The 25,924-nt window shown below is 35.6% G+C and overlaps 1 protein-coding gene across 1 annotated transcript in view; it reads left to right on the top strand.

The window, feature by feature from the left end:
- Positions 1-25,924, top strand: part of LOC115415844 (CDK5 regulatory subunit-associated protein 2-like) — a 62,440-nt gene that overhangs the window by 13,451 nt on the left and 23,065 nt on the right. The window lies entirely within an intron of this gene.

The following is a 25,924-nucleotide window of genomic DNA, read 5'->3' as shown; positions in this document are numbered from 1 at the left end:
CAGACACAGACGCAGACGCAGACGCAGACGCAGACGGAGGGTTCTGTCCTGTCCTTTGTTTACTGTGTTACTTACGTTATTCTGTCCGTTTTCTGGGAGAATCTGGAGCAGTACAACTGGGAACTATGGAGGCAGTGTTGAGTTTGGTAGAGAAGCATTTCCATAAATAGAAATACTTTTCATAGAGCGACTGTATGAGTATGAGTGCTGTGTACTTTTGGAGTAATCCTACAACAGATTCCCTTCCAAGATACAAAAGTGTGTTTTTTCGTCTGAAATAGGCTTTAAGACTAAATTCAATGATTAAAAAAATAATTTTTTCCAATTAGTGCCTCATGAATTTGGTATATTTGGTATTAGTACTGCATATACTATTAGCACAAACACTATGAAATACTTTTACTGTGTATTTTTAAAGTAATCATACTCCAGAATCCATTCCACACTGCACTTCTGTTTGTTGTATTCAGTGGCTGTAACAGGTAAAATGTCAAAAAGATTAAAACTTGTAAAAGTTTATAAGCTCTGTTATTTTTTGCGGCTCCAGACTATTTTTTTTTTTGGCAGAAGAGGGAGGGGCCAAAACGGCTGTGACTGATCATAAAGGTTGCAGAGCCCTAAACGAATAGTTTTGGATTTTTCAATATAGTTTAGTTTGATTTAGTTTTGCCTTTTTTTGCCTCTGATTCCGTTTGTTTTCATTAGTTTTTAGAGCAGGTTTGCTAGTTTTTATTAGTTTTCATTTTCTTCTAAATGCTTAGTTTTAGTTTAGTTTTAGTTTTGTCGTAGCTAAAATTGCTAGAGCGAAATAAATCGATTTTGTATCAATCCGACATTGACAAAGACGAAAACGAAGGGAATTTTATCCAATTTTTATACGTTTTAGTTAGTTTTATAAACACACAATACAGTTTCAGTTAGTCATCATTTTTTCTTTTAATTATAGTTTTTATTTATTTCAGTTAACGAGAATGTTTTTTTCAATTTCGTTTTCGTCATTTCGTTAGTTTTCATTAACGATAATAACCTTGGTTGGGACGTTGTCCATCCGATCACACACTTGTTTCAGATGCTTTGACCTTTATTTCATGGATACCTCAGGCTCAGCTCCGTCCTTCACTAAATCAGGAGTTCTATCCGACCCATAATGCACCTGGCAGCGCTCCCAGAATCCATTACTGCACAGAAACTCCATCTCCTCAGACTGCAGCCAGACGCTGAGCCTCTAAAATACATCCCGTCCGTGGGCCTCGTCCTGTCCACCCCCTTTAGTCTGTGACGGATCTGGAAACTCTGGGATTCTCCGACTTCATTTTGGTTCAGAGATGACAGAGCAAGGTTATTATCGTTAACGAAAACTAAAATATGCACATAACCTGTAAAGATTTATTACTATTTTTATGTTTGTCCAGTTGGTTTTTTTGCACATATTCTTGTACTTCATCCTCTCACTGCCTTATTTAGTCAGTTTCTCTGTCGTGGGATCAAAAAGTTTCATATTATTTGTTACTGAAGTGAAGGTTTTTGTCCTGAAAACCCAAATCTGGACCAAGGTTATTATCGTTAACAAAAACTAATGAAATGACAAAAACTAGAATGGAAAAAACATTTTCATTAACTTAAATAAATAAAAACTATAATTAAAAGCAAAAAAATGATAACTAACTGAAACTGCATTGTGTGCTTAAAAACTAACTAAAACAAATAAAAATTATGGATAAAATTCCCTTCGTTTTCATCTTTGTCAGTGTCGGATTGAAGCGATTTATTTCGCTCTAGCAATTTTAGCTAGCGGCACCATATGATATTTAATGGTCTGTCACTTGTGGTCACTTGCCGTTTAGTCGTCTTCGTCTTCATCGTATTCGACTGAGAAGAAAAAAGATATTAAAAAAAATTAAAACTAAACTAAAACTAAGCATTTAGAAAATAACAAAAAACTAAAAACTAGCAAACCTGCACTAAAAACGAATTAGAAACTAACTGAATTAGAGAAAAAAAAAGTCAAAACTAAATAAAACTAAACTAGAATGAAAAATCCAAAACTATTAGAACCTTGTTGCAGTGTATATTTATAGTGTGGTACATTTTACAACAAAGCACTGATACTTTTACTATAACCACATGTTTTTTGTACAAAATCGATTTATTTCGCTCAAGCAATTTTAGCCAGCACCACCATACGACACTTTTTGGTCCGTCACTTGTGTTCACTTGTGGTTTCCAGTCGTCTTCTGGTCCCCACTCTACCTGGAAACATGGAGACTAAAGCAGCAGAGTCCTGTCTGGGATTGATTTGAATAGGAGCACAGAGAAGAAGAGAAAAGAGACCACTGAACTACAACTAAACTAAAACTAAACTAAAACTAAGCATTTAGAAAAAAGTGAAAACTAATAAAAACTAGCAAACCTGCTCTAAAAACAAATTAAAACGAACTGAATTAGAGAAAAAAAGTCCAAACTAAATAAAAGTAAACTATAATGAAAAATCCAAAACTATTAGAACCTCGCAATGGAGCAGCAGAAAACGCTCTGGTGTTCGGTTCTAAGCAGCTGTTTTTGTTTCATCTCAGTTTCAGAGTCTGTAGTTTCATTACAGAACCGACCTGCACAAAGACACAAACTGATATTTAATGATTCAGCGGAACAGGAAGGAAGTTTGATCAAACCAAACACCTTCAACCTGCACCAGAGCATGAGTTTCCATCACAGATAAGAAGGATTTTCTGAAATAAAGACGTCAGAGCTGCGGAGGAAAGTAAAAAAAACTATGATTTAACAGAAGATGCAGAGTATTAGTGATGATAAATGACATTAGTCTGTAAAATATGTTTAAAATCCTGCATAACTGTTGGATTTAAGCTGCAACGGCGTCAGTTTAGACACAAAACTACTTATTTTTTTTCGTGTAGTTCCACCTCCTTTTTCTTTATTTCAGCTTTTTTTTTTTTTTATCTCACTGGCCGATAGGACATGAGATACTGTGAAGGTGCTCTGTCTGCCGTCGTCTTCGTCTTCATCGTATTTGTAGTTGTTCTCATCATTGTCAGCTTTGGTGGTGGCACTTTATCATCTTCACTGTCATCGTCATCGTCGCCATTTTCATTTTCATCTTTGTCGTTGTATATTTGTCGCCGTCTTTCTCGTCTTCGTCATCATTTTCATTGTCTTGGTCGTTGTCTTTGTTGTTATTTTTGTCGTTGTCTTCATCATCCTTGTCTTCATTATCGTTGTCTTCATCAGTCTTCGTCATTGTTGTCTTTGTTGTATTCGTCGTCGCTGTTCTTGTTGTCACTGTTGTCGTTTTTGTTGTTGTCTTCATTGTCGTTTTTCTTTGTTGTCTTTGCTGTCTTCGTTGGCATTTTCTTTGTTGTCATTTTTGTTGTCTTCTTCATCGTTGTCTTTGTTGTCTTCGCTGTTTTCATCATCATTGTCTTTGTCGCATTTGTCGTCATTGTCTTTGTTGTCATGGTTGACGTTTTTGTCATTGTCTTCATTGTTGTTGTCTTTGTCGTCGTTGTCTTTGTTGTTAATGTTAATGTTTTCATCGCTGTCTTCGTTGTCTTTGTCTTCGTTGTTATCTTCATCGTCGTTATTCATTGTCGTTATCTTAATCATCATTATCTTAATCGTCATTATCTTCATTGTTGATCTTCATCGCCGTTATCTTCATCGTCGTTCGTTTTCATCATCTTTGTCTTTGTAGTCGCCTTCGTTAGCAATTACTTCAAACATCTTCGCCAATGAAACTACTGGTCGGATTCTTTCAAATTTCAAATTTTATCTGTATCTTCTTTGAGACAGCATCTACAAAGTTTGAGAAATTTAGATTTTTAAATTTTTTTTTACTGATTTTTAAAAAATACTCTGTTCCTTTACTTCTACTGGTCCATCTGTTGATGGTTTAGAACATGTAAATGGTTCCAGATATCAGTCTACTTCCTACTGGTCATTGATAGAAGTCAGATATGGACTGTGATTGGATGAGTTGAGTTCTCCTCCAGTCAAAGTCCCACCCACTGCTATAGTTAGATTGACGTGCATCCAGACCACAGGACTGGAACAGTTACTGTATTTAATGCAGACTCAGAGTTGATTTGATGACTTTTAAGTGACTTCATTCAGATTCTATTACGGTCCAGCTTCAGATTTGCGTCCCGTTACGTTTCTATCGGAGGCTGTAATTTGCGTTTTCAGAGCGAGTCGTGTTTCCATGGAGACCGAGTCGAGGCTGCCGATTGGTGGCTGGGTTTCAGAGCGTGGACGGTCGTCCTTTGAAGTTTTGTGAAAGTCTCCCACTGAGGCTGAAGGATGAGTCACAGCGAACATAAACCCTGGAAACATGGGCTGAAACATGAGCAGATGCTTCAGACGCCCTCCAGTCTGTCTGTACATGTTTCAGATCACACACTGAAATCACAGACCTGGAGTCCATTCACAGACAGCCCAAAGACACTGTCTGTGGTGAATATCCAAAAGAGATGCTGTTATTTGACTTTTGGAGCTGGTTTGTGCTTTTCAGATGTGGGAGGAAATCCTGTTAAATGTACACAGACGTTACCGTTTGTAGGATGATACGAAACAAAAGAAATGCACAGTGTTTTATAATAACTTTAAACCTTCATAAGCCTCAGAATCCAAGTCATCATGGAGAAGAAACACTTTTCAGATTTTTATTTACAGCTGTGTCCGATGGAAACAACGCCAATGATTCTATTTTTATCACTTCCCCTCTAAGACTCTGAAAGTTGTTTCTTACGGTTCTCATCTCATAGATAGATAGATAGATAGATAGATAGATAGAATACTGTGCTTCAGTATCGGTTTAATGTCTGATGAAACCCGCTGCAGTGTTTTCCTGAACCCGTCTGTGAAAACAGATGTTTCAGACCACGTCTCCTGCTTTTCTCTAATTGGGTGAAAAACAGGCCTTGTCATAACAACCGTTACAGAACAGAAGTATTTGTCAGATCGGACGCAGAAACGCGGTGTGAAACGCTGTTTATTCTGAACCCTTCAGGTGGATGTGAGTCCGTGTGTTATTAACAAACGGAAAACCGCTCATTTCCACAGACGTAACATCCACCCTGTGACGGAGCAGGTTTCAGGTTCTGCTCGTTGACCTGTTTTTGCCACTGGTTTTATGTTAAGTTTGTCTGACAGTCGTCTTCAGCCTTTTAACAATGTTTGTCACCGGCGCCGCATTGTTACATCCACCGACTGTAACTGTTGAACTGTTTACGCTTTTGACAGAATCTAAACGTCACCTTTGATCTGAGGTCGGGTCTTTCTATTGGTCTAGAACCCATTAGGGTAGAGGTCTGCACCGGCTGAGGGGGGGGGTGGAAGTGGGCGGAGCAGAGAGTAGCACAGTGCAGCTGGTGAGAAAGAAATGGAAGATTTTATTACTTTTGGCAGCTTTTAGCGGTGAAATGTTGTAAATAATAATAGTTACTGTTGTGGGTGTTCTGCCAGTGTGTTTTGATGTGTCTTTATTTATTCTTTTATTTTGGTTTGGTGAAACTCTTGTCCACAAATCAGACAGAAAACCCATAGCTGGGTCTGAGGCAGAGGTGTTTAGTGTCAGACTGCAGTGGAAGCTCAGCTTCCCCTAAAATAACTCCCATTAAATGTTCAAATCTGTTCAGTTGTTTTCATTTCATTGACTGTGATGTGTGTTGGAACACGTTCATCTCTCAGACCAGTTGGTTCAGAATCAGTTTGATCCCAGATCAGTGGACTGGATGTTGTTCACTTCTCCTCCATTCCCGTGTCTGTGTTTGTTCATTCCATCTCTGCTCAGTGCATTTGTCCGTAGACGCTCAGCGTCCATGCACTTCAATGGGACTGAGTGGAACTGGTTTAAACTGACTCTAAACTGGACTACCGTAAATTCCGGACTATAGACCGCACCTGAATATAAGCCGCAGACCCTAATTTTAGAAAGAAAATCAATTTTGTACACGTATAAGCTGCGCCGGTTTATAAGCCGCGGGTGTCCACCAGTGGCGATTTCTCATAGACTGACAGAGAAGCCCGGCTTCCCCTATCATTACCAAAATTAAATGGTTAAATATGTTTGGTTGTGTTGACATTTCATTGACTACACATGTGTTAAACACGTTCATCTCACAGACGAGTTCGTTCAGAATCAGCTTTATCACAAATCATCAGACTGGATGTTGTTCACTTCTCATACATTCCTGTTGCGCTGTTTCCTCATACGATCTGTGGTCAGTGCATTTCCCCGTTGAAGCTTGGCTTCTATGGGAGTCTGTGGGACCCAGTGGAACCTTTTTTTCGTTGCGTCAAAACTGGAGAGACAGTGAGTGCATATTGAGGCACCGACACCGCCGGTGGCTCACTTCCGGTACCACGGCTCGGTGCCGCGGCACCTCGGCTCGAGGTGCAGGTGGTGCCGCGGCACCGAGCCGTGGTAACCGTGGCACCACGAGGTGCCGTGGCACCACCGGCACCTTGAGCCGGTAATTGGATAAAGGTTTTCTTTGAGTTCAAAAGAAATTCTTCCCTGTATGTAAATTGGTCTGATATGTGTGAGCCTGCTGTCATATCTATAGGTTGATTCGTTGTTAATATGATGATTAAAAAACAAAAGACAAAAACGAGGCAACAAAAGGATAGTAATAAAAGCACATTTTCTCTTTCTTCTTTTTTTGTCGGTGGACTTATTGGGCTTTCCTTTGGATTCGTGCCGATACAGGATTGACTTGTTTTTGCGCTGGCTGTGGATTCACAGACTTAAAATGACTTGAAAGACACTTGAAAGTAAATACATTTTTGTTTTTCGGTAGAGTACGACTTTTAATTTATTTAAAAAATATAAAGATTAAAAACAAGTAATTACATCTGTTGTAATATCATTTTCATTTAACATTACGCACAACATGCGCATTAATTCTGAGATGCTTTAAATTGATGACGGTCTCTGGAGAGCTTTATTGGGTGTTTCATTCAGAGTTTTGTTTTGTATATTTGTGAAACAATATTAACATTTGAAGGTTTACTATTTTTCCTTAAAAGTTCCTCTTTTGTGGTGTTAATATTAACTTTATAAAGATTAAGTTGTTAATGGTATCCATTCCTGCATACCTGGTAACAATAGACAGATTCTTCCCTGGGGTGTGGCAGGCAATAAGGGAAAAGTCATATAAGCCGCGTCGGAGTATAAGCCGCAGTGCTTCAAGTGTAGGAAAAAAGTAGCGGTTTTTACGGTATTTGCACTTTTCCATGTTATTTGCACTTTTTGTTTAATTGCACTGTGGGGCCTTAGAGTCCAGTAATTTCGGCTCTCTCTGTATACAATGTACATGGCAGAACTGATAATAAAGATGACTTTGACTTTGACTGGACTTTGACCATCATTGGATAAATGCCACCGTGTTGTCCCGCCCCCGGACGCTCAGCGTCTCTGGGGGTGAATGGAGCTGTGGGCGGAGCTCGGCCAGGCCGGATGCTGAGCTTCCACGTGCTGATTGGAGGATGAGTCCAAAGGCTGAATCTCGTTTGATTGACAGCTGTTTTCAGATCTGCTCCTTCACTGACACAGTTCAGTTTAATACGTCACACATTCTGCTGTGAAATCACAGAAACCAAATGAACTGTTCATTTACTGACCTGAAAGAAAACACAACCATTGCACTTCCGTGTTTCAATTTAAAATAATTTCAACGTTTTCTTGTTTCAGTTCCATAATTTAATCATTTCTTGTTCAGTTTAATATCATTTTGTAGATAGTTAAATCGATCATACTGTTGGTTAGGTCAGAATGAACTAACTATCAAGTCCCTGGAAAAGACCCCTACTGTGTACGATAAGGTCACTGAGCATTTTTTTAAAAAGGAATGGAGGGCCAAATTTATGTTTAAATAACTTGACAATTTTTTTTAGCTTACTGGCCGACAGGCTGTAAGCTATTGTCGTCATGCAGCATCTGTCGTCGTCTGTTGTCTCTTGTCCATTAAAAAAATTTCAATTGTCTTTTTCTCCGAAACTACAATTCCGATTGACTTCAAACTTGGTATACAGCTTCTGTATGATGATGTCAACAAAAGTTAGTGAAATTATTTGGATCTGGATCTGATTCTGGATTTGGTGCGACTTTGAATAATTTTCCCATTATAACAGATAGGAAGTGGATTGATCAAATAAATCAGTATCAATGATATCAAGTGTGAATTTGAATTTTTTACAGATCTGACTGGAATATGAGCAAAACATGGGCTATTTCTGTAATAGAATAAATCCACAGAACTGGGTGATAATAAATGGCATCTGGATACATTTCCCAAAGCTTTAATTTGGCCGGTAAGCTACAGGGCCATTGGTCCTATTTTTATTTCTTTCTTTCTTTTTATTTATTTACTTTTGCAGAGTTTAAGCATTTATTGCAAATAATAATGATAATTAATGACCAGATATTGGAAGAAAAATGGCTGAAAAAAAGGTGCAAAAGAATTTTCTGCCTTTTTCTGACACTTTTATTGCAAAAACAACACAAAGAAACTTTGGGCCCGTTCTAATGTTCGTCCTTAAAGGGTTAGCGCTGTGGATTATTGAATCCAGGTTATGAGTGCCAGCAGATCTGAGTCCACATTTGTGTCAGTTTAAAGAATCATTCCTCGCTGGATGAAACATGAACCTGCCAGAGCAGCGTTTGTAGCTGTCAAACATGGCAGCGCTGAGGTTTTCACCCCGGAAAAAGAAAAAAAGAAGAAAAATCACCCAATCAGAAGGGCCGCTCTCAAATGGCCTTTATTAGTCCGCAGCAGAAATTGGAAGCACATGGCGGCCTATAAACGTGAACCGAAGCCGACCACAGAGACGCTTAGATTGATAGGAGGAGGAGGGGAGGCGTGCGGATCGTTTTGTCCATTAAAACCTCAGGACAAATTAGTCTGGTTAATCTGTTATTCTGCCCTGGGCCTGGGCGCTCACTTCTGAACAGCCACATGGGCTCTGAAGGCCTGGGTCGGAGCTGGATCTGCGTTACGGACCGGGCTCAGACAGAACCCGATCCTGCAGCTGACAGATGGAAACCGGCTCCTCTGACACTCTGCCGCCTCTTTCATCTGCACAGCGGCGGCGGCGTTCGGGTTTGTGGCGTCTGAAAGTAGGTCAGGATGCTCCTCGTTTCAGCCTGAAGCCGATTCACCGCGTTTGTGACGGAGGATTCTGCCCGGCAACAGATGATGCACAGAACGTCCTGCAGAGCCTCATGTGGAACCAGAACCACGGGGAAAAGGTCTACGTAGAACCAGGACCACAGGGAAAAGGTCTACATAGAACCAGGACCAGGGGGAAAAGGTCTATGTAGAACCAGGACCACGAGGACAAGGTCTACGTAGAACCAGGACCAGGGGGAAAAGGTCTACGTAGAACCAGGACCAGGGAAAAGGTCTACGTAGAACCAGGACCAGGGGGAAAAGGTCTATGTAGAACCAGGACCAGGGGAAAAGGTCTATGTAGAACCAGGACCAGGGGGAAAAGGTCTATGTAGAACCAGGACCAGGGGGAAAAGGTCTACGTAGAACCAGGACCAGGGGGAAAAGGTCTATGTAGAACCAGGACCACGAGGACAAGGTCTACGTAGAACCAGGACCAGGGGGAAAAGGTCTACGTAGAACCAGGACCAGGGGGAAAAGGTCTATGTAGAACCGGACCGGGGGAAAAGGTCTATGTAGAACCAGGACCAGGGGGAAAAGGTCTATGTAGAACCAGGACCAGGGGGAAAAGGTCTACGTAGAACCAGGACCAGGGGGAAAAGGTCTATGTAGAACCAGGACCACGAGGACAAGGTCTACGTAGAACCAGGACCAGGGGGAAAAGGTCTATGTAGAACCAGGACCAGGGGGAAAAGGTCTACGTAGAACCAGAACCACAAGGACAAGGTCTACGTAGAACCAGGACCAGGGGGAAAAGGTCTATGTAGAACCAGGACCAGGGGGAAAAGGTCTACGTAGAACCAGGACCACGGGGAAAAGGTCTACGTGGAACCAGGACCAGGATAGTCGACAGAATTACCATTTGTGTTTATTTCACAGTACAAATACTACATATAGCTCCTTTAAACCTCCTCTGAAGCTCATGTTTTGGAAATGGAAGAGTCATCAGAGATTTATGAGCATTTTTATCAGTTTGACCTGAAGTTTTACCGTCTTTAACTGTTCTTACGGGTTTAGCACCAGACAATACAATTAAAATGTGTGGATTATTACTTTAAAAATGCTGCCGTTCTAACATGAAAATGAAATTTAATTTTATTTTCTTCCCCACTATATATAAACACACACACACACACATATATATATATTATATATTAATATATATAACACACACACACACAGTACATACATATACACACACACGTACAGTATATATATATAATAATATATTATATATATATATATATATATATATATATATATACATACACACACACACAACATACATACATACTGTATATACACAGACACCACACACTTATTTATTTAAGTTTTACAAATAAGATAAATAAAATTATGTAAAATATCAACAACATAACTTCACTCTCATAATATATAAAACAGTAGGTAATCTATTACAATAAGTATATCACAATGAAATAAAATATAAAATTGTAAATTAAGGAATTATCTTGACAAAATTGATGAAATGGAAAAAATAAATAAGAAAATAAATAAATGAATAAATAAAGACAGAAAAAGAAAATAAATAAATAAATACATACATACATACATACATACATGAATACATAAATAAGATAAAAAAGATAAAATAAGATGTCATTCAATTAAATTGAAAATAAAAATCAAATAAAAATGTTCACGGGCATGGTAACTACATGGTCTGTAAACATGTGTCATTCTGGATTATTGTAAAGTGTAAATATTCCATATACTTATCTTCTCCATTCAGGAGTTAAAGGTCAAAGGTGTGAGTCCTGACCTCCGTCCACTGCAGCTCAGACAGAGTTACACACAAACACAGAATAAACATGAACAGAATGGACTGAAACACAAATAAAACCACCGTTTAATAATAGACGCCACGGACAGAGGTTGAATAATCAACATTTATGTGTGAACCAGTCGAACAAACATGGAGGAAAGTGTAGGTTTTGTACAATATCCATATTATTGGTGATGATGGATCAATGATGACCCTGAGGTTCTGAGAACTGTGACCTGTTTTAGAACCAGATCAGTCCTAATAGAATAGAATAGAATAGAATAGAATAGAATAGAATAGAATAGAAGAGGCTGTCAAACTCATTCTAGTTCAGGTTCCACATAATAATATAATAACCTATAAATAATGTCAACTTGAAACTTTTCTCTTTGTTTACAGTGAAAAAGTTAAATTACACTATGAACATGTTTACACCTAAGAACTGTCCTTTAAAAAATTATGAATAACAGAAACAACAATGAAAAAATTAAATTTATTAAGAAAATAAGTGCAATTTTTGCCATATTCTGCCTCAGTTTATCATTTCCACATGTGCATAATAACGTACAGATCACAGTGGATCTGCAAATACACACATTTAGTAACAAACAGAATACTGGTACAATTACATTTATTTTTCTTAAGACGTTTCATGTTGTTCATATTTGTTGAAGTTATTCTCTTTGTTGTGAAAGGATAGTAAATGGAAATAATTTCACCTAAATTTCCTTCTTTTTTTTGCACTAAAAGTTTGTATTTGTCATTATTTATCAGTTTTTCTGTTATTATTTGACTGGTTCTGATCCACGTTAGATCATATTATTGGTCTGAATGTGGAACCTGAACTAAAATAATAGTTAATATGTTGAGTGTAATTTTTCCATTTCATAAATTCATCCCATGGGTTTGGTTTGGACCCTCTGGTGTCCGGTTTTGGTCCACGGGCCGTATGTTTGACCCCCTGCTGTAGAATATGAATGAACCCGGGTGGTGGTTTTCAGCTGACGAACAGGCCCGGGTCGGGTTCAGACTGTTTGTGCTTTTATGACAGGGTTTATGTCCCGCCTCAGCAGGATGAGGAGGCGTTACCGTGGCAACAGCGGTCGATGTGATGCAGTTAAGGGACGTGCTGACGAACAGGCCCGGGTCGGGTTCAGCTCATCAGACGGATCAATACTAAACAGATCAGCAGCAAATACTGGAGCACACAGGACCAGGGACAGCTTCAGGACCACGGACAGCTTCATGTGGTGTCGGTCAGAAGCCAACGTACGCAGGAGACCAGGGGTGTAAGAAAATATCGGTTCTGCAATATATCACGATATTTCCCTTCAAGATACTGTATCGACATGAAAAAGTACTGTATTGATATTTTTAGGTATTTATTCAAATGCAGATGTTGTGGAGATTCTTTTTTTTGTTTTTCAAGTTATTTTTATATTCACATGGGCATTTTGTTCTGTTGTTTGTAAACTAAAAGTACTATTGTGATACTGCAGGTCATAAGTGTAGTTTAAAAAAAAAAAAAGATAACGCTGTTTTGTTAAATAATGGATAATTCAAGCATCCTAAAAGCACTTTTTACTGTCTGAAAGAGGCAGATTGTTTTTCATATTGGGAATGCACAAAAATAATGTTCTGATGTTGGATGATTCAGGAACTGAACATTATGGATTCTTTTCACAGTAGAATTCAAACATTTAAGCAGGAACTTAAACTGTAATGTGTGCCAAGCATTATTTATTTATTTATTGTGTGGTTTTATTTGTACTTGTAAAGCTTCATGTCAAAACTTTATTTATCCAAATGCTGCACTATAAGTTTTTCCAGGAAATAATCTTTTAAAAAGAGAAACGAAACAAAAATATCGCCTTGTTAACAGTATCGTGATATATCGCGATATATCGTATTGTGATCCCAGTATTGTGATTTGTATTGTATCACCAGATTCTTTCCGATAACAGTCCTACTGGACACACTGTTTCTGTTCGTGAGAACGTTTCAGCTGAACCTTAGATCCGTCCTCAGTTTTGGGTTTCCTCCTGTTTCCAGTCCTGACACCACTTGTTTTTTATTTATTTATTATTTATTCGGATGTTTTTATGTTTTCATCTTGTTTCTGTTTTTACATCATTTTCATTTTGTTTCGTCGTCGTCTTCATCAGCAATTTCTTCAAACATCTTCTCTGTGAAAACTACATGTCAAATTTTATACAGTATATACAACTGTTCAACTATATACAACGATTACAACTATGTACACAACTATTACAACTATTACAACTATATACAACTACATACAACTATTACAACTATATACAACTATTACAACTATATACAACTACATACAACTATTACAACTATTACAACTATTACAACTACATAACTATTACAACTATATACAACTATTACAACTATATACAACTACATACAACTATTACAACTATTACAAACATACAACTATACAACTATTACAACTATATACAACTATTACAACTATATACAACTATTACAACTATTACAACTACATACAACTATTACAACTATATACAACTATTACAACTATGTACACAACTATATACAACTATTACAACTATATACAACTATATACAACTATTACAACTATTACAACTATATACACAACTATATACGACTATTACAACTATATACAACTACACACAATTATACACAACTTTTACAACTATATACAACTATTACAACTATATACAACTATTACAACTATATGCAACTATATACAACTATTACAACTATATGCAACTATATACAACTATTACAACTATATACAACTATTACAACTATATGCAACTATATCAACTATTACAACTATATACAACTACATACAACTATTACAACTATATACAACTACATACAACTATACAACTATACAACTATTACAACTATATAACTATACAACTATTACAACTACATACAACTATTACAACTATATACAACTATATACAACTATTACAACTATATACAGCTATTACAACTATATACAACTACATACAACTATTACAACTATATACAACTATTACAACTATATACAACTATATACAACTGTTACAACTATATACAACGATTACAACTATGTACACAACTATAACAACTATTACAACTATATACAACTATACAACTATTACAACTATTACAACTATATACACAACTATATACGACTATTACAACTATATACAACTACACACAATTATACACAACTTTTACAACTATATACAACTATTACAACTATATACAACTATTACAACTATATGCAACTATATACAACTATTACAACTATATGCAACTATATACAACTATTACAACTATATACAACTATTACAACTATATGCAACTATAACAACTATTACAACTATATGCAACTATATACAACTATTACAACTATATACAACTATAACAACTATTACAACTATAAACAACTATATACAACTATTACAACTATATACAACTATTACAACTATTACAACTATATACAACTATATACACAACTATATACAACTATTACAACTATATACAACTATTACAACTATATACAACTACATACAACTATTACAACTATATACAACTATTACAACTATATACAACTACTACAACTATATACAACAATTACAACTATATACAATTACATACAACTATTACAACTATATACAACTATATACAACTGTTACAACTATATACAACGATTACAACTATGTACACAACTATATACAACTATTACAACTATATACAACTATATACAACTATTACAACTATTACAACTATATACACAACTATATACGACTATTACAACTATATGCAACTATATACAACTATTACAACTATATGCAACTATATACAACTATTACAACTATATACAACTATTACAACTATATGCAACTATATACAACTATTACAACTATATACAACTATACAACTATTACAACTATATACAACTATATACAACTATTACAACTATAAACAACTATATACAACTATTACAACTATATACAACTATTACAACTATTACAACTATATACACAACTATATACAACTATTACAACTATATACAACTATTACAACTATATACAACTACATACAACTATTACAACTATACACAACTATTACAACTATATACAACTACTACAACTATATACAACAATTACAACTATATACAATTACATACAACTATTACAACTATATACAACTATATACAACTGTTACAACTATATACAACGATTACAACTATGTACACAACTATATACAACTATTACAACTATATACAACTATTACAACTATTACAACTATATACACAACTATATACGACTATTACAACTATATACAACTATATACAACTACACACAATTATACACAACTTTTACAACTATATACAACTATTACAACTATATACAACTATTACAACTATATACAATTATACACAACTATTACAACTATATACAACTATTACAACTATATACAAACATTACAACTATACACAACTATTACAACTATAAACACTTGCAACTATATACAACTATACACAACTATATACAACTATTACAACTATATACAACTATACACAACTATTACAACTATATACAAACATTATAACTATACACAACTATATACAACTATACACAACTATTACAACTATATACAACTATTGCAACTATTACAACTATTACAACTACACACAACTACAGTAGGTATCTTCACTGAGACAATGTCTACAAAGTTTGTTCATTAATTAATTAATTAATTTCAAACATGCAAAGAAATAAAATAAAACAAAAAGTAAAATAAGAAAAACAAAATAACATTTAAATGAACAGAATTTATCTTCAAGTACTTGAATTTTGCAAGAAGACGAGTAGGAAGAAGAATAAACTTATTTAATCCTAAATTTAGGAAAATACATGATTTATGCTGAAAAAAACTTGAAATGAAGAGGATAATATTACAGTAAATGGTGATAAATCACTTAAGATGAAATATAGAGAAAAATGAATGTGGGAACTGCCCCTAAAGTAGCTCTGGGTCTTTATGGGTTAAACTGTGGGTTCATCCTCAACTAAACCTGTCAGTTTGACTTTTTAAAAACTAGAAAACATGAACCTTCTCCTGGAATCGAAGCGGTTCATGTTTCATCTTATTACTCATCGTTTGTGTGAATGAAAGCCAAATAGTTGTTCATTTTTGTCACTAATTCATTCTTGATTTAATCTCATAATAAATCCAGGCTTTATCTCTGGAAACTGGAGAAAATAAAACCAGATCCTGGTAATAAAACCTGGTAATTTAAACGACTGAAGGCTCCAAATGAGTGAATCAACCACAGAAAAAACACGTTCAAACTAAATATGCATTGGCCTGCAGGTTGAACTGAATCATATTTCTTCTCCTTGTGTTTGTTCCAGCTGCAGGTGAACGATGAGCAAAGTGAATTTACTGAAGTCCAACATCTGCACCTTAATCCAATCATAAAGCAACGTTTCATTAACGCACCAATGAAATATGACGGATCAGACGATAAAACAGGAAGAATTTACCTGGAAAATGTTAAAGAAACAGTGAAAAAGAGGAAAAATATGTGTTTGTTTTTAGTTTTCATCCATTCAGATTAACCATAAGGACCCAGTGGGACATCTGTGGCACTTCCAAAAGGGATTATTTCTATATTTAAGCTTTCTTAAAGGGTTCATTTATCTAAACCCACTTTCATTCGTCTGTGGTTCATTTCTTTGTGTATTTGGACTCTAATAGTTCAGACAGTTTGAATTCAAACCCTCCAGCTGCTGCAAAACTATCTTTAGATTCATTTGGACAAAAATCCAGTGGATTTCTACAACCTGTTTGAATTCCTGCTGAATTTGTTCCGTTTTCTAACTAGTTACGTCATGACATTTGCACATATAAGGTCCTTTCTGGTGTCATTACTCAGAAAAGGGTTGAAGATGGACCTGTGGAGTAGGGCTGTTGGAAAATATCAGTTCTGCAAGATATCGTGATATTTTATCTCACAATACTGTATTGATATTAAAAAGTACTGTATCGATATTTTAGGTATTTATTCAAATGCAGATATGGTGGAGGTTCATTTTAGTTTTTCTTTGTTGTCTTATTTATTATTTAACACTGTTTTATTAAATATGGGTTATTTGAATCATCCTGAAAGCGCTTTTTACTGTCTGAGAGGCAGATGGGAGTTCCTTTGGAAACTAGAAGGATTAGAAAAATGTTATGATATAGCATTAGATCCTGTTCTGAAATAAAAATATGTTTAGTATTTATACATATTTCTGGTGTAATTCAATCCTTCCAGGAAATAATCTTTTTTTTTTTTTTTTTTTAAAAACAAGAAACAAACAAAAAATTGCCCTTTTAACAGTATCGTGATGTATCGTATCGTGATCCTAGTATTTTAATTTGTATCTTATCTCCAGATTCTTGCCGATACACAGCCCTACTGTGGAGCTGAATGAATGAAGAATTCAGAGCCAAGCAGAGCATTTACAGTTTATGGAGACCACAGGGAAATGAGGGAAGAGGAAGAATTTCATTTAAAACTAGAAAAGCACTTGGAGAGAGCAGACCTCCGCCAAGGCAGATCAGTAATAATACTAATCATGTAGGAGCACAAGGTTCACAATCACAAAATGAGACAAAAACCAGGAAAGATCTGATCATGAAACCAAGAGCTGCACTAAGAAGGACCGTTAGCCAAAACAATAGGTCATTTCAGGTCTGATTGGACCAAAAATACAGCATCAGTGAATGTTAGCTGACCCCAAACAGGATCCACAGATCTAGGTTTGGTTTCCTGGATTTGTGGATCCATCTCCTTCTCTTTTCTTAGTTTTTCGGTGTCTGTAAAACGATAGCTCCCACTGCTTTAAGAACCTGAAAATACAATCAACGAACAACAGCTCTGCCCCATTTTTGATTCAATATTGTTCTTCAGTTTAGACAGTACTGAAGCCAACACTGTCACTCATCTCCCTCTTTCTGCCACTCAGTGGGCGGAGCCATGGTGACATCACGTGCAGACCCTCTATACCTCCTGGTGGAGATAGTAAGAAAAATATTACTGCTTTAAGGCTGTGTTCAGAGTGCAGGCAAATGTGGCCCAAATCCGATTTTTTTCCACCCTTAATGACTCAGGTCAGATTCTTTCATGACTGTGTGAACAGCACAAGTCACGTGGAATCTGATCTGTTCAAATTAGATTTGGGCCACTTTCAAATGTGGTACTGAATCGGATACGTATCAGATTTTTACCTCCGCCGGGAGGTATTGTGATCACTTTGCTTTGTGCGTTTGTGTGTTTGTTTGTAAGATAACGCAAAAAGTTATGGACAGTGTTCAGGAAATTTTCTGGAAATGTTGATACTGGCGCAAGGAAGAAATTATAAAATTTTGGTGGTGATCGGGGGCGGAGGGGTGGGGGGGCAGATCTGTCTTGGCGGACGTCTGTGCTCTCCAAGTGCTTTTGTAGTTAAAATGTGACCGCCATCTGAACAGCCAGGTCGCATTGAATGTGACTTTAGGGGTCATGACACACATTACACAGACTAACCAATACAGCCCCACTCCTGCTCACTTTTTCTTTTTTTTTTTTGTAATTATCTTTTTTTTTTTTCAGTCAGCATTATCTTAGCATTTTACATTGTGTACATGACTTATATGTATGTAAAGAAAAAAAACCCCACAAAAACATACTCAAACAGCCAAATATGGTCATATCTGATGGCCATGAAAAGATGAATAACTGTATTTTACACCAATTATTGACATGTATTGATAGAATTAGTGGATCAACAGGTATTAAACAGTTTAGATCAGTAGATGGTTTAGGTTAGAGGTGGATGTTTGGGTCTTAGGGTTAAAATCAGACTCAGAATGATGCAAAATTCCCCTCAAATGCATGAAACTAAAGGCAGTTTTAAAGCTGTGAGCTGTAAAAAGTGTTGAAATGTCGGAGTCAAAGGCAGAAGAAGTGGAAACATGAACAGTAACGTCTCATTTATGAGGGTAAATCAGCTCCGGTGGGTTCGCTTCTTTCTGCTGAGTCTTTGTGGGCGGTGCTCTGGCGCCCCCCTCTGGCTGCCCCCCCCTCCCTCGGTGCTAATGGTTCCCAGGCGTGTGCAGTAAATTAGCTGGTCTCCGCCGGGTCAGAGCCGACATATTGACTTGATCAGGGCGTCGGTCATGGATGATAATTGTTGGTTAAAGTGTACAGTAATCTGTTCCCACTGACACTCCGAGGATCTGGGTTTTATTTCTGACGAGATTCACACTTTCGAGGAACAACACGGCGGCGGCGGCAGTGTTTGTGGGGGGCGTGTCCTCCACGGTGTTATTTCTGATTTGGGTGGATATTTATGGATCGTATTTCCTCATCATGTGGAAACACTTAAGAAGTCAAAGTGGTTTGTGAATCAGATCCTGCAGATACGACACATTTTAACATCCACGACGAGTACGAAACACCACTGATTATGATGATGAGAGAGGAGGAGGAGGATGATGATGATGATAATGAGGATGAGGATGATGAAGGCTCACGACAGATTCAGACAGAGATGAAGAGCAGTAGAAAACCTGCTGATGATAAGCCGATCTTCAGATGAATCAGTGTTTGTTCATGAGAACTGAGAAAACTGCGATAATCAGATTTATTTATTAGACTGAAACCAGAATAAAAGACTTTTACTCTTTTTTTTCCTTATTGTGAATTTTTACGTTCGTTTTATTTACAAGAATTTTACATCATTTGCAACTATGTCACTTTCATTTGCTACAATTTTTAATTCTTGTTTATTTACTGTTGCAAATTTTACATAATTTCTTTTTTTGTTTGTGAAGTTGAATCTTTTCACCTCATTGGCTACTTTTACATCTGTTATTTTACTGTGAATTTTGCAGAATTTTTTAAATAAATTCTCATGATTTCTGTGTCACATTTTTCTGCGACTTTTACTTAGTTTTTTGTTGTGGATTTTATCAGATTTTTGACTTTTTGCTAAGTTAAGTTTTTACTTTTTACATTACTTTTATTTTACATAATTTTTGTCAGTTCTTCACAGTTTTGAGAAATGTAGATTTTTTTGCTTTTTTTTTCAAATTTTGAAATATTAAAAAGTCTCCTTCCTTCTAATGGGTCCATATTTGATGTTTATAACGTGTAAATGGTTACAGATATCAATATAGTTACTATTGATCGCCAATAGGAAGTCATATATGGAGTTTCATTTGGGTCCATGACCTTTGACCTTGAGTGACCTTGAAGGGTCAAACTCAAGGTCACCAATGTCTAGATTTTCCAACATGATATCATGAATTGCGCATCAATAACACGCTACTTTTAATTGGCGTGTTATCTGTACGTATTCTAAGCTTTCTGCGTGTATGTTCACACTGCGCAAAATATCATGCGATTAGGAGTTAGGGTTGGGTTTAGGTTTAGTGGTTAGCACGATTAGTGATTAGCGTTTAAGATTAGGTTTAGGGTCAGCGGTTAGCGCAATTAGCTGTTAGGGTTAGGGTTAAGTTTAGGTTTAGGGTTAGCGATTACATTGGGATATTTTCAACGTATGTATGTGTAACTCCACAATGAATGGTCCGAGTGCTTGGTAAAAAAAACCCAAAAATACAAAATAAGTTCCCAACAGGTTCTACAAGATATTGAAGACTGATCTGGATGCTCACAAAATTCTGGATACCATGATCCAGAACAGGAAAAAAAATAGTGGAGTTTTGGAATTTTCATCCTAACAAGGGAACAAATCATGGTATTGACATGCAACAAACACCACATATAGCCATGACTGTGAAATCTGAAATGTTTTCAACAACCGTGGAGGTAGATCCAGGAGAAAACCACCATTTCCGCAAAAGTGAATTTCATTAATAAATTCTGAACTAATCATGATGTCAGAGTGAATCCAGTTGCTAAAGTATGTTTTCTTGGTTGAGGAATCTAATAATGCAGATTAAATGAATGCAAAGCTATTATATTGGAGGAAATCAACGCTATAGAGGCAGATAAAAATGATGATAATATCAATACTATGGGTCTAAGTCCAAAGTCCAGGTATTATTTTAGTAGATCACAGCATGGGAGACTGAGCTGCCTTTTCTAGTTTTCTTTGTTTTACGGCGTCTCTTCTGTGTCGTAACGTTCGACCTAATCGGAGCCACGTCCTGGTCGTCCGTCCTCCCATGTACATTCTGCAGATTCTTCTTCTCTGGTTTTTCCCTTGAATCCGGCTCCATGTTTCTGTGCTGGGAAACTTTTTAAAGGTTGTGAAAGAGCGACATGTGCAGAGCAGACGCCGTCCTCGCATACCAGAGAAAAGTCAGCCGCTCGCCAGAGAAAAAGGAGGAGGAAAAATTTATGTTAGAAAAAACGCCCAGTGTTGGAACTGTTGTGTTCATCCATGTGTCATCATTTATTTCCAGAGCAGGTTTTCCTGGAATCGGCGCATTAGAGCGAAGTGTTGAAACGGAGCGTTTTCCTGCACAGACAGGTGCTTCCACAGCCAAAACCTCCGACTTATCGCACATTCAAGGAGCCTTTAAATCAGGAGTTTCAAACATGTGTCCCGGGGCCCAAATGTGGCCCACCGAAGGTTCCAATCCGGCCCGTGGGATGAATTTACAAAGCACAAAAATTCCACAGTCCAGGCTGTGGAACTCATTTAGTGTGGGTTCCACATCCAGACCAATCTGATCTACAGTCAAATAATAACAGCAGAAGAACCCACACAAAAGAACGACTGCAGATTTACTACTGGGTTTGATGGGAAAAAAAATATTACATTATGTCTATAAATATTAACAACTTCATTTTTTTCCCTTTGTTTTAGTGCAAAAAATAACATTAAATGATGAAAATATTTACATTTACAAACTATCCTGTAACAATAAAATGGGAATAACCTGAACAAATATGAACAACCTGAAATGTCTAAAGCCTGTGGGATGTTTTGCCAAGTCAAAAATTCCAGTGTTGAATTGAATTAAGCAAAAAAGAAAAAAATTAGCTTGAATTAAAGAAAAATGTTGAATTAAGCAAAAAAAAAAGTCTTCAACCAAGTAAAAAAAAAAAAAAAAAAAAACTTGAATTAAGCCAAAAAAAAAAAATCTTGAATTAAGACAAAAAAATCTTAAATTTAATAAAAAATCTTGAATTAAGCAAAAAAAAAAAAAAATCTTGAATTAAGACAAAAAAATCTTGCATAAAGCAAAAAAAAATCTTGAATTCAGCAAAAAAATTGAATTAAGCAAAAAATCTTGAATTAAGCAAAACAAAAATCTTAAATTTAGCAAAGAATCTTGAATTAAGCAAAAATCTTGAATTAAGCAAAAAAATCTTAAATTAAGCAAAAATTCTTGAATTAGGCCAAAAAAAAAATATCTTAAATTTAGCAAAAAATCTTGAATTAAGCAAAAAAAAATCTTGAATTAAGCAAAAAATATCTTGAATTAAGCCAAAAATCTTGAATTAACAACTGAAAAAAATAACATTTCCAAACTCTCCTGTACCAATAAAATGTGACTAACCTGAACAAATGTGTCCAACCTGAAATGTCTGTATGAAATTCAGTCCAGTTTGAACTCTTTTCTTCCTGTTCCTCAGTGTTTAGTGTCTTTGGAGATCTGATCCCGAATGCACAGGTGGACTATGAGAAGTTAAAAGTATAATATTATTAAAAATGCACTTATTTTTTCTGAAGAAATTTCATTTTTTCAAGTGATTCACATCTTTTTGTTGAATAGTTTATGAAAGTAAGTATTTTTGGTTAATCATTTAATAGGGTTTTTTTGCACTAAAACAAGATACAAACATTTGGAGTTGTCATTATTTGTTGGTTCTTCTGTTCTTATTTGACTGGTCCCGTCCACTGCAGATCAGATCAAGGCTGAGTGTGGAACCTGAAAGAACAGGAGTTTGAGAACCCTGGTTTAAATCAAATAAACACAAACACAGGAAAACCAGGAGCAGCGACACAATCGGACCACTTCAGATCTGGATCTGGATTATTTGGTTTGGTTCTGTAAAAAACATAGTCATCGGTTCAGATCGGACACTTTAATGGTTTTTCACTTGTTACATTAAAAAAACAAACGCAGAGAACAGGACTCATGAATGATCCGACGACCGACGGAAAGCGAATATATCATTATGCGTGTTTGTCGTCAGGTTTTACTTATTCATAACGTTGGATAAATCAGTGTTTAATGATGAGAACTGAGAAAACTGCGACAATCAAATTTATTTATTAGACTGAAACCAGAATAAAAGACTTTTACTCTTTTTTTCCTTATTGTGAATTTTTACGTTCATTTTATTTATGTGAATTTTACATAATTTGCAACTGTCACTTTCAATTTGCTACAATTTTTAATTTTTTTTTACTGTTGCAAATTTATATAATTTAAATTTTGTTTGTGAAGTTGAATCTGTTCACCTCATTGGTAAATTTTATGTTGTTATTTTACTGTGAATCTTGCAGAATTTTTAAAAAATAAATTCTTGTGATTTTATGTCACATTTTTCTGCAACTTTTACTTAATTTTTTGTGGATTTTATCTGATTTTGACTTTTTGCTAATTTAAGTTTTTACTTTTTACGTTACTTTTATTTTACATAGTTTTTGTCTGTTTCTTCACAGTTTTGAGAAATGTATATTTTTGCTTGTTTCCGACGGAAACCAAATATATCATTATGTGTGTTTGTCTTCAGGGTTTATTACGTTCATATTGTTGCATAAATCGGTGTTTAATGATGAGAACTGAGAAAACTGCGATAATCGGATGGATTTATTAGACTGAAACATAAAAGATGAAACAAGACGGAAACAACATTGGTTTAGACTTTTACTTTTTACGTCAGTTTTATTTATGTGAATTTTACGTATTTGCAGCTGTCACTTTCCTTTTGGTACGATTTTGAATTAACTTTTATCAAATTTCAAATTGTTTATATTCCACCTTCTTGGTCATTTTTACGTCAGCATTTTACTGCACATTTTATGGAATTTTCATAAATCTCTATGTGGCTTTTACTTTGTTTTTGACTTGCTGCAGATTTTACTGTTACTTTAGAATTTTTACGTTACTTTTATTTTACTGTGAATTTTACATAATTTTTGTCTCTTTGTGTCGTTCACTTTGGTTTTGGACTTTCATTTTGCTGTGACTTATATCGTTCTCTGATGGCGTCCATGGTTCTCTGATGGCGTCCATGGTTCTCTGATGGCGTCCATGGTTCTCTGGTGGCGTCCGTTGTCGTATGGTGGTGTCCCTGGTTGTCGTGACGACCTCTAACTCTGCCGTCCTTCTGCTGAACGCTGAAGCCGACGCACAGGCCCAGTTTTAGTCGATTCCAGATGTTGGTGTCCTGTTGGAGATACGAGGTTTGGACGCGGCGGGGGTTGAATCTCAGCCTTTCGCTCACGGGTTGATGGTTCAATTCTAATGTTTCACTGGCAGGTGAACATATTTTCAGGCCGGAGCTGCTGAAGGGAAAAAAAAAACCCAAACTATTTAAGAGCAGGATGAATGACTTTCACAGACTCAGGGGGTTTTTATGAACAACCACAAAAACTCGCCGCGACCTGATTGGACGACGTGACGTGGGCTCATTAGTCGACTCAGAACATGAGGCTTTTCAGGACTTTATGGATTTATTTTCATGTGATGTTTGTTCTCAGGCTGTTTGAGCAAAGACACAAACACTCCAGTGAATAAATATGTGAATTTAATTTAATGATAACTGAATCAACATCTGACGGAAAAAAGGAAACAGTCCAGTTTAATACATTTGACTTCATGATAGTTTGACTTTTGTCTGAAAATCTGCAGAATCGCATGTTTACAATCAAATCAAAACAGTAGAAGAAAAAACAAGCAAACGAGACGACAGAACGATCAATTAATCAATTCATGTTAAATCAGTGTAATGACATAAAATATAAAACTTCTGAGGTTTAATGAATGAAAGACAAAGGAAGAAAACCACATTACAAGAGTTTCAGTAATTTAGTTATAGTTGCACATACTATATTTATTATGTTTTATATATATTATATTATATTACGTTACATTATAATATATTACATTACGTTATATTATTTTATATTATATCACATATTATATTACGTTACATTATTACGTTATATCACTTTACATTACATTATATTACATGATATATTATATTATATTACAATACAATATTATATTATATTAATATATTATATTATATTATATTACATTATTTATATTACAATACATTATATATTATTACATTGTATTATATTATATTATATTACATTATATTATATGTTGTTTAGAACGAACTGAAACTGTTTTACACTGAATATTTCTCCAACTTTTCAACTTTTAAATGTTTTTAAAGTGAGTTTGAATCATCTTTAAAACAGTTAAAGACACATGGATATAAACCTTCCATGTTCAACTGTATTTTCTCACATTTATTCATTTAAATGGATGTAACATCACTTTAACGTGTGATTATTGTGTCATTTCTGAACAGAACTTGACCTTCAGACAGAGACAAAAACACGTAAGGTCATATCAGAGTGAATGGACCGGGATAAAAAAGAAATAAAAGTTTATCTAATAAAAAGTAACAGATTCATGTTCTAAGTGTTTAAGTTTGAGCCAAGTTACATCTGTTCAATAAAAAAGTACAAACTGTGCCAAACGCTGTGATTGAAGCTGATCGATCGTTTTTTTCATTAACTCTGCGAATGTTTCATAAAGAAAAAATTGGCCAGAACATTAAGGGAAAATGTAAGTGATAAAAAAATGTAAGTGATAAAATGTCCTTAAAGATACAGAGTCGACATGTAAAAACTAAAAACTAAACTGATGAACTAAGGAAGGAAGTATGAGGGGTTTTTTATTTTTTAGTTCCATT

This window comes from Sphaeramia orbicularis, unplaced genomic scaffold (genome assembly GCF_902148855.1).
Source record: "Sphaeramia orbicularis unplaced genomic scaffold, fSphaOr1.1, whole genome shotgun sequence".
Lineage (NCBI taxonomy): Eukaryota > Metazoa > Chordata > Actinopteri > Kurtiformes > Apogonidae > Sphaeramia > Sphaeramia orbicularis.
Note: the sequence above shows the minus strand (reverse complement) of the source record. Positions and strands in the feature narration are given on the sequence as shown.